This window comes from Girardinichthys multiradiatus, chromosome X, assembly GCF_021462225.1.
Source record: "Girardinichthys multiradiatus isolate DD_20200921_A chromosome X, DD_fGirMul_XY1, whole genome shotgun sequence".
Taxonomy (NCBI): Eukaryota; Metazoa; Chordata; class Actinopteri; order Cyprinodontiformes; family Goodeidae; genus Girardinichthys; species Girardinichthys multiradiatus.
The window spans coordinates 28,611,569-28,621,925 of record NC_061817.1 but is presented as its reverse complement, the minus strand read 5'-3'; positions in this window follow the sequence as shown (position 1 = coordinate 28,621,925).

The window sequence follows — 10,357 nt, the reverse complement described above, 5'->3', positions numbered from 1 at the left end:
CGCTCCTCCAGCTCCTCAGGCATTGCCACAGAACCCCGGACTGGAGCAAGTGAAGATGGCATGGGCGCAGCCGCAGGGAGCCTGGGAGACGGCGCTATGGCAGAAGACGAGGGAATACTCGCTGCAGCCTTCATGTCAGCTGGCAGGGTAACCACCGCTCCAGACGTCACAGCAGCGGCCATGGGAGACTCCTCCTCACCGGCTGAAAGGCAGGGAAAGGCTCCATGCCGGCCTTTTCTGTGGTGGGAGAAAGATGCCGGCTTTGCTGCCGGATCAGGGTGCGCAACCAGGGAAGAAGGCGGAGAAGGGCGCTGAACCGCCTCACGTGCCATCTGCTCTAGCAGCAGTGGCGAGGGCAGAACCTCCAGATCAGCCGGATGTCTCATCACCTCCTCCATCTGCTGGTGAACCCAGCGATCCCTGGCGCTCTCCGGCCTACCGTCCGCGAGGTCCATGTTTGGCGGAAACATTCTGTCAAGGTTTGTGTAGCGGAGGACCCCAGAATGCAGACGAGTAGGCAGCATGACGGTAGGTGAAATGATTTAATGAACAAAACTTACCGGGTGATGGCAAAAACAGACATGGGCAGGCTGGCAAGAGCACAAAGACAAGACATGAAAGGAGAGCGACGATCCAAAACGTTTCCGTGAGGAATGAACAGAACAGATGTGTATATATAGAACAAGAACCAGTTGAAACGAGAAGACTGAATGCTAGGTGCAGGTGAACCGAATGAAGATGATTGAAGACAGGAGAGAACAAAACGTGGCTGGAGCAAAACAGAGACTCTTGAATAAAAACTTAAACACAATTAGTAAGCCATAAAACTAAAGCATAACCAGATCCAACCTACCTTGACAAATCATGAACTAGAAGACAAAAACTAAAGCATGACCAGGAAAATAACAGAAGCATGATTCAAAACATATCAAGAATAATAATAGTAATAATAATAAGAACCCAAAAACACCCACAAATCATGACATATGAATGCATATAGCAGTGCAAATGATCAAAATCATATAAAAGCAATGAAATGCACAGAGAGTAATTTCAGTTTCTCACAATCAGTTCACACCTTCATTTAGCATTTCATTCCCACTTGCTTCTGTCTCTGCGAATTGACACATGGTTAGTACAAAATATCCATTTGAATCAAAATAGCCCAAGCTTCCAAAGTATAAAACAGCAAAGGAGTGAGTGACCAACACCAAATGTGATCCACAAACAGCTGAAGAAATCTGACAAAAGTATAATAAAAGACAATTTATTTCCTTACTTTGGTATCTGTGGGGTATACACTACTTTGCCAATAAGCTTTCTCACCAAAGCTTTAAAATAAAGATTTTAGTTATGGCTCTGTAAATTTGTCCAATCACATTGGAGTCCATGAAAAGAAAGACTCTAATCTTTCTCTTTGTTTGCTTTCACATGGTAAACTTGAGTTGACTTTTTAAATACATTTAATTATAGAAGCTCTAACCTGAAAGTGTTATTTTCTGAAAAGGAAAATAAATATGTCATTGTTGAAATTTTTTCAGACCTAACCACATGTCTCCTTTAAGCCTTTGTTCTTTTCCTCTTTTCTCCCCCATCTGTCAGAGGAAGGGGAATTGTTTCACTGAAGCTGTCTCCCGAGGTTTCTTCTCCTTTCTTGTAACAGTTTCTTTTTACCGGCCTTTTCCTCATCTTCTGAGAGAGATTGAGCTGGGTCAGGAACTAGAGCTGTTGTGAGCCTGCGATTCCCACAGAGATATCTTATGTGATATCGGACCGCACAAATAAACTTCACTTGACATCACAAGGTTTTTCCTCTGGGTGTTGTAGTTTTCTGCTGCAGTCCAAAGACACGCAGGTCAGGTTGACTTTTCTCAGATGTGTGAATGCGGCTGTGAAATTGTGTTAGTCTGTGATAGACTGCTGACCTGTTCAGGGTGCTTCCTTGTGTTCTGATCTAGTTCAACAGAGAACTGCAGGTACAGACAATGAACACACGTATCGGGGGCACGACACTAAGCGATAATGTCCCTCTTCTGTTGAAGAGATAGAAATCAGTCATGTTGTTTGGGACAGATGGTCAGGCATATTAAACAGAGAACATGTGAGCTGTAAAGCAAACAGATTAATTTGGTTAAAAATGACTGAGCAAATTCAACTCATGAACTCACTGGTTTGGTTCAGCACACAGGCCATAACAGGCGTCATGGTTTAAACAGAGACAATTCACTGGTGTTTATCTTATCATATGTCTGTCAGACATTTGATCAGTTATACAGGCGCAGTTGAGTAAATTCATTACTGAAATCTCATTTTATACAAGTAGTTCTGTTCCAAAAGTAAAAATCATAAAATATAGATTCAAAGAACAATTCCTTTCGAGCATTTACTTGTGTTAATATTGTGTGAGTATTAGCTCAGGCGCTTACAAAATATTTCATTTAGAGAAATATTATGTCATGGCCTACACAATCAAAGGGAAGGCTGTTGACATGAAAGCTGTCCAGCAGACAATTATTTATTCCCCCTACAAAGAGGGTAAACAAAAGAAAGTCCCTGCTAAAGAAGCTGTCTGTCCAGAATGCTGCTTCCAAACATATAAATGGAAAGTTGAGTGGAAGGACAAAATGTGGTTGAAAATGGTGCACAACCAAGAGGAATGACTGCAGCCTTGTCAGGATTGTGAAGCAAGGGTCACTCCCAAATTTGGATGTAATTCACAAGGAATGAACTGTGGTTGTGTGAGATCTCTGCTGGCTGGTTCTGGCACTTCATTGTTCTCAGCTGCAACTCATCCAGCTAATGAGCTCATGGCTTTTTAAGACAGCTGCTGACACAGTCTGTTGCTGGAACATAGTCTCTGTTATGTGGACTTCTGTCAGCCTGCCTGATCGCTTGTTGTCCTGCCTTCCTGTCGATCTGCCCATCTGTCTGCCTGCCTGTCGCCATATGGAACTCTTCTTCAGGAAATCTGCACTGTAAATATTTCCACCGCCAGAACACTCTCTCTCTGCTCGGATCCTTGGGGCTTCCTCATCCTCTGGCTTCTAACAACTCTAATCAAGGTCTACCTAAGTTGGAACAATAAAACCTCATTTCAATCTAATTCTGTGCATCGAATCTGTGTCATCTTCTGATTTGGTTATATTTCGACAACCTGAGTAAATTAATGATAGTATGTTCCAGCCAGCAGACATGTCGAAAAACAAATCAGATGAAGATGAACAGACCTCCTGGAGGGAACGCCTCCAATCCACTGAGACCATGCTTCAACAGTTGCTACAACAACAAAGGACGACAGATGCCCATCTCACGGAACTTGGTGGTATGGTACATGCCTTAAGTGAAATATTAACCAAACTCTCACCCGCTCCTTCCAATCCTCCAGTTTGTTCTGAGAATCCTCAGCCACCCACAACCCACTCATCCGGAATCCGAGAACCTGATTTCCGTCCGTCTGAACTTTTTGATGGCAACCCTAATAATTTTGGTGGGTTTTCTCTCCAATGTGAGTTGGCTTTTAGTCGTTCCCCCTCTCTGTTTCCGACTGCTGCTTCCAAGATCACTTTTATTGTTACCTCCCTAAAAGGATCTGCTTTACGCTGGGCGCACGCTTTTCTCACAACTAACCCTATTGAGTCTCTGAGTTATGCTGTTTTTTTCAGTCACTTCAAGGAAGTCTTTGATCAACCACTCCAACAGGAGACAGCTGCTAAGAAGTTACTTACCCTCAAACAGGGAAAGAGGGCATTGGCGGAGTTCGCCATCGACTTCCGGGTGGCAGCACAGGAGGTGGGTTGGGATGAAGCGGCACTCAAGGGTATTTTTGTGAATTCCCTTACAGATCAGATAAAGGACCAGTTGGTTTTAAGAGATCAACCTGCGAGACTGGATGATTTAATCAAACTATCAATCCGTATTGACAACCGCCTAAGAGAGAGACAAGCAGAGAGGAATCATAAGTCAGAGTGGCAGCACTTTATGGCACCTCGGACCGCTTACCTTGATACACCCACTTCCTCTTCGGAGGGATCTGTGGAACCTGAGCCTATGCAGGTTGGTCACACTCGTCTCTCTCCTGAAGAGCGACAACGTCGTTTTGGGGCTGGTCTTTGTTTGTATTGTGGACAAGGTGGACATTATGTTGCAAGATGCCCTAAGAAGGGAAAAGAGGGGGGCTCGTCAATAGGTCAGGGGACTTTGATGAGCATGTCCCATTTTTCCCCTATATCTCGTCTGTGTTTTCCAGTCACTATTATTATTGGCCAAGAAAAGTGTCCAGTGGATGCTTTTATTGATTCTGGTGCGGAACAGAATCTTATTTCCTTGGATCTAGTTGACAAACTTAAGATACCTTCTCAGTCTCTCAACCACCCCCTTTCTGTTTCGGGCATCACTGGTCAAACCATATCTCAGGTGAAGTTTAAAGTGCCCCACCTTCACATCATTACCTCAGGTAACCACCATGAATGGGGTGAGTTCTTTGTTGTCTCCTCTATCTCCCCACAATTGGTTCTAGGATTTCCGTGGTTGCAGAGACATAATCCCGCAATTAATTGGGTGGAGGGCAGAGTAGAGAAGTGGAGTGATTACTGTCTCCAGAATTGTCTAAAGACTGCTGTCTCTCACTCTAGCAAACAAATTGAACCACCTGAGCCTGTTGATCTGTCTAAGATTCCTCCTGAATACCACAATCTTGCTTCTGTTTTTAGTAAACAGGGGGCTCTTTCTTTACCCATGCATCGCCCCTATGACTGTGCTATTGATCTCCTTCCAGGTGCTCCGTTACCATCCAGCAGACTATACAATCTCTCTGGACCGGAGAGAAGAGTCATGAAGGAGTACATTGAGGATTCCTTAGCATCCGGGATCATTCGGCCATCTACCTCCCCCGTTGGCGCCGGCTTCTTCTTTGTGGGGAAGAAAGATGGCACGTTAAGACCCTGCATTGATTATAGGGGGTTGAATCAAATCACAATAAAAAATAAGTACCCCTTACCACTCATTGATTCTATACATGACCAATTACACACTGCCAAGATTTTTACCAAGCTCGACCTGCGCAATGCGTATCATCTGGTTCGGATCCGAGAGGGTGACGAGTGGAAGACAGCTTTCAAGACTCCCCTGGGACATTTTGAATATTTGGTGATGCCTTTTGGATTGACTAACGCACCCGCTGTTTTTCAGGCTCTTATAAATGATATTCTCCGTGATTTCCTCAACCTCTTTGTGTTTGTTTATCTGGATGATATTTTGATTTTCTCTCAGAACATTGATCAGCATCACCAGCATGTCAGGACCATACTCCAGAGGCTTTATGAAAACCAACTCTTTGTAAAAGCCGAAAAATGTGAATTCGGTGTTTCTTCTGTGACCTTCTTGGGTTTTATTTTTGAAGCAGGCAGGTACAGAACGGATCCTGAGAAGACCAAGGCAGTGGCAGAGTGGCCTACTCCAACGGATCGCAGGCAACTCCAAAGGTTCTTAGGTTTTGCAAATTTTTATAGAAGGTTCATAAAGAACTACAGTCAGGTCACTGTGCCTCTCACTCAACTTACCTCCTCTCTGAAGACATTCCATTGGTCCCCTGAGGCAGAGAAAGCTTTTTGCAAATTGAAAACTTTATTTTCTTCTGCACCCATTCTGACTCATCCTGATCCTAGTGCGCAATTCGTTGTGGAGGTTGATGCTTCTGACATTGGAGTAGGGGCCATCTTGTCTCAACGTTCTCCTATAGACAACAAGGTGCATCCTTGTGCTTATTTTTCTCGTCGTTTGTCGTCAGCAGAGCAGAATTACGATGTGGGAAATCGAGAGCTTCTGGCTATCAAGTTGGCGCTTGAGGAGTGGCGGCATTGGTTAGAGGGGGCGGAAGTCCCTTTTCTCATTTGGACTGACCATAAAAACCTCTCTTACATCCAAAATGCCAAGAGACTTAACTCCAGACAAGCCCGTTGGTCCCTGTTTTTTGTTCGTTTTAATTTTTCTATCTCTTACAGACCCGGCTCCAAGAACATCAAGCCCGACGCTCTCTCTCGCCAATTTTCTCATTCTGAGCAATCCAAGACTGAAGCTTCCATCTTACCGGGATCCTGCATTGTGGGCGCCCTCACCTGGGCCATTGAAAAGGACATCAGGGAGGCACAACAATCTGAACCAGACCCAGGTACTGGTCCTGTAGGCAAATGAATACCACAATCTTGCTTCTGTTTTTAGTAAACAGGGGGCTCTTTCTTTACCCATGCATCGCCCCTATGACTGTGCTATTGATCTCCTTCCAGGTGCTCCGTTACCATCCAGCAGACTATACAATCTCTCTGGACCGGAGAGAAGAGTCATGAAGGAGTACATTGAGGATTCCTTAGCATCCGGGATCATTCGGCCATCTACCTCCCCCGTTGGCGCCGGCTTCTTCTTTGTGGGGAAGAAAGATGGCACGTTAAGACCCTGCATTGATTATAGGGGGTTGAATCAAATCACAATAAAAAATAAGTACCCCTTACCACTCATTGATTCTATACATGACCAATTACACACTGCCAAGATTTTTACCAAGCTCGACCTGCGCAATGCGTATCATCTGGTTCGGATCCGAGAGGGTGACGAGTGGAAGACAGCTTTCAAGACTCCCCTGGGACATTTTGAATATTTGGTGATGCCTTTTGGATTGACTAACGCACCCGCTGTTTTTCAGGCTCTTATAAATGATATTCTCCGTGATTTCCTCAACCTCTTTGTGTTTGTTTATCTGGATGATATTTTGATTTTCTCTCAGAACATTGATCAGCATCACCAGCATGTCAGGACCATACTCCAGAGGCTTTATGAAAACCAACTCTTTGTAAAAGCCGAAAAATGTGAATTCGGTGTTTCTTCTGTGACCTTCTTGGGTTTTATTTTTGAAGCAGGCAGGTACAGAACGGATCCTGAGAAGACCAAGGCAGTGGCAGAGTGGCCTACTCCAACGGATCGCAGGCAACTCCAAAGGTTCTTAGGTTTTGCAAATTTTTATAGAAGGTTCATAAAGAACTACAGTCAGGTCACTGTGCCTCTCACTCAACTTACCTCCTCTCTGAAGACATTCCATTGGTCCCCTGAGGCAGAGAAAGCTTTTTGCAAATTGAAAACTTTATTTTCTTCTGCACCCATTCTGACTCATCCTGATCCTAGTGCGCAATTCGTTGTGGAGGTTGATGCTTCTGACATTGGAGTAGGGGCCATCTTGTCTCAACGTTCTCCTATAGACAACAAGGTGCATCCTTGTGCTTATTTTTCTCGTCGTTTGTCGTCAGCAGAGCAGAATTACGATGTGGGAAATCGAGAGCTTCTGGCTATCAAGTTGGCGCTTGAGGAGTGGCGGCATTGGTTAGAGGGGGCGGAAGTCCCTTTTCTCATTTGGACTGACCATAAAAACCTCTCTTACATCCAAAATGCCAAGAGACTTAACTCCAGACAAGCCCGTTGGTCCCTGTTTTTTGTTCGTTTTAATTTTTCTATCTCTTACAGACCCGGCTCCAAGAACATCAAGCCCGACGCTCTCTCTCGCCAATTTTCTCATTCTGAGCAATCCAAGACTGAAGCTTCCATCTTACCGGGATCCTGCATTGTGGGCGCCCTCACCTGGGCCATTGAAAAGGACATCAGGGAGGCACAACAATCTGAACCAGACCCAGGTACTGGTCCTGTAGGCAAACTGTTCGTTCCGAACTCTGTCATCAATAAAGTTCTGGATTGGGTTCATAATAATAAACTTACCTGTCATCCGGGGATTAATCGTATGATCACTTTTACCAAGAGGTATTTCTGGTGGCCCACTATGAATCCCGACATTAGAGAGTTTGTCGCAGCTTGTTCCACATGTGCCCGTAACAAGAACTCAAATCAACCTCCTGCCGGTCTTCTTCAACCTCTGTCTACCCCCAGTCGCCCATGGTCCCACATCTCTATTGACTTCGTCACTGGTCTCCCGCCATCTGACGGAAACACAGTCATCTTTACCGTTGTTGATAGATTCTCTAAGACTGTTCATTTTATTCCCTTAACTAAGCTTCCGTCTGCATTGGAGACTGCTCAACTTCTGGTTCTTCATGTCTTCCGTATTCATGGCATGCCCTTGGATATTGTCTCTGACCGAGGCCCGCAGTTCATTTCACAAGTCTGGAAGGAGTTCTGTAGGGCTATTGGTGCTACCGTAAGCCTTTCATCTGGTTACCACCCTCAGTCTAATGGGCAGACTGAGAGATGCAATCAGGAACTGGAAGTAGCATTGAGATGTGTGATTAATGACAACCCTTCTTCCTGGTGTAGACATCTCACTTGGATAGAATATGCCCATAATATTCATACTTCCTCTGCTACTGGTTTATCTCCCTTTGAGATTTCTCTGGGCTATCTACCTCCATTATTCCCCAGTATTGAATCTGACACTGTTGTCCCCTCTGTTCAGCATTATATCTCCAGGTGTCGTAAGATCTGGCGTCAGACCAGGAGGACACTTCTACGCACTTTGGAACAGAATAAAAGGTTTGCTGACCGTCACCGTTCCTCCGCACCGGTCTACTGCATTGATCAGAAGGTCTGGCTCTCCACCAAGAATATTAAATTAAAGGATACTACTCGAAAGTTGGCCCCCCGTTTCATCGGTCCTTTTGTCATAGAAAGGATCATCAACCCTTCTGCGGTGAGACTCAAGTTGCCAGCTTCTATGCACATTCATCCTACCTTTCATGTTTCACAGATCAAGCCAGTCTCGGAAAGTCCCCTGAATCCACCCACCAAGCTCCCTCCCCCTGTTCGTCTCATTGATGACCATCCAGCTTACACGGTCAATCGTATCCTGGATGTTCGACATAGGGGGCGTGGTTTTCAGTACCTTGTGGATTGGGCTGGATATGGACCTGAAGAAAGAACCTGGGTACCTCGTTCTCTTATCCTGGACCCTGCTCTCATTACATCTTTTTACAGACGTCATCCGGAGAAACGTTCGGGATTGCCTGGAGGCAATCGTTGAGGGGAGGGTACTGTGAGATCTCTGCTGGCTGGTTCTGGCACTTCATTGTTCTCAGCTGCAACTCATCCAGCTAATGAGCTCATGGCTTTTTAAGACAGCTGCTGACACAGTCTGTTGCTGGAACATAGTCTCTGTTATGTGGACTTCTGTCAGCCTGCCTGATCGCTTGTTGTCCTGCCTTCCTGTCGATCTGCCCATCTGTCTGCCTGCCTGTCGCCATATGGAACTCTTCTTCAGGAAATCTGCACTGTAAATATTTCCACCGCCAGAACACTCTCTCTCTGCTCGGATCCTTGGGGCTTCCTCATCCTCTGGCTTCTAACAACTCTAATCAAGGTCTACCTAAGTTGGAACAATAAAACCTCATTTCAATCTAATTCTGTGCATCGAATCTGTGTCATCTTCTGATTTGGTTATATTTCGACAACCTGAGTAAATTAATGATAGGTTGGAGTGTGTGTTTAGAGCCCCAACACTCTGACCTATCCAGGACAGTGCTGAACCAGAGACAATAACAGAAATGTCTTACCTGGGCTAAGGGGGAAGGGTAATGGCCTGATGCTCTGTAAACCAAAGAATTTTTTCAGATTAAAGTAAATTTTGCATTTCAATTAGAAACAAAGGTCCCAAAGTTTGGTATAAGATTTATTTAAGGCCCAGAATCCATGTGGCTGGAGGTCCAGTGTTAAATTTCCATAGTCAGTGATGATTTAATCAGCTAATGTTTGTCTACTGTGTTTTACCAGGCCCGAAGTGAGCAATGCAGGCTTTTCTGTGCTGACAAACTTTATTAAGCTTTCCCTGCCTGCACTGACAAAAGTACTAATATTTAGAGGCGACTGTGGCTCAGTAGGAAGTGTAGTCGTCTTGCAATCAGAAGGTTGTGTGTTTGATTCCAGCTTCCTCCTGCCATATGTCGATGTGCCCCTGGGCAAGGCACTTAACCTCAAGTTGCCTACCGATCTGCGTATCAGTGTATGAATGTGTGAGCGTTATTGAGTGCGATTGGGTGAATGTGGCTCTAGTGTAAAGCGCTTTGAGCGGTCTGTATGACTGGAAAAGCGCTATATAAGTTCAGTCCATTTACCATTTTAGTTTAATGACAGCTACTGATTTCAATTGAGAAAAAACGTGATCTTAATTGTGGGATTTTCCATCGAATCTGACAAACAGGTGAATAATTTAGGGAGAATGTTTTGACAGCAATGAAACTGTTAGGAATTGCGAAGTGAAATACAGAAAAGTAATTCATAGTGGATTAGATGGTTTGCTTTAAAGATTAACGGCCTTATGCATCACAGTGATGTCATTAATCAGAATGGCTAGAGTTGTATTGCCTGCCCTACC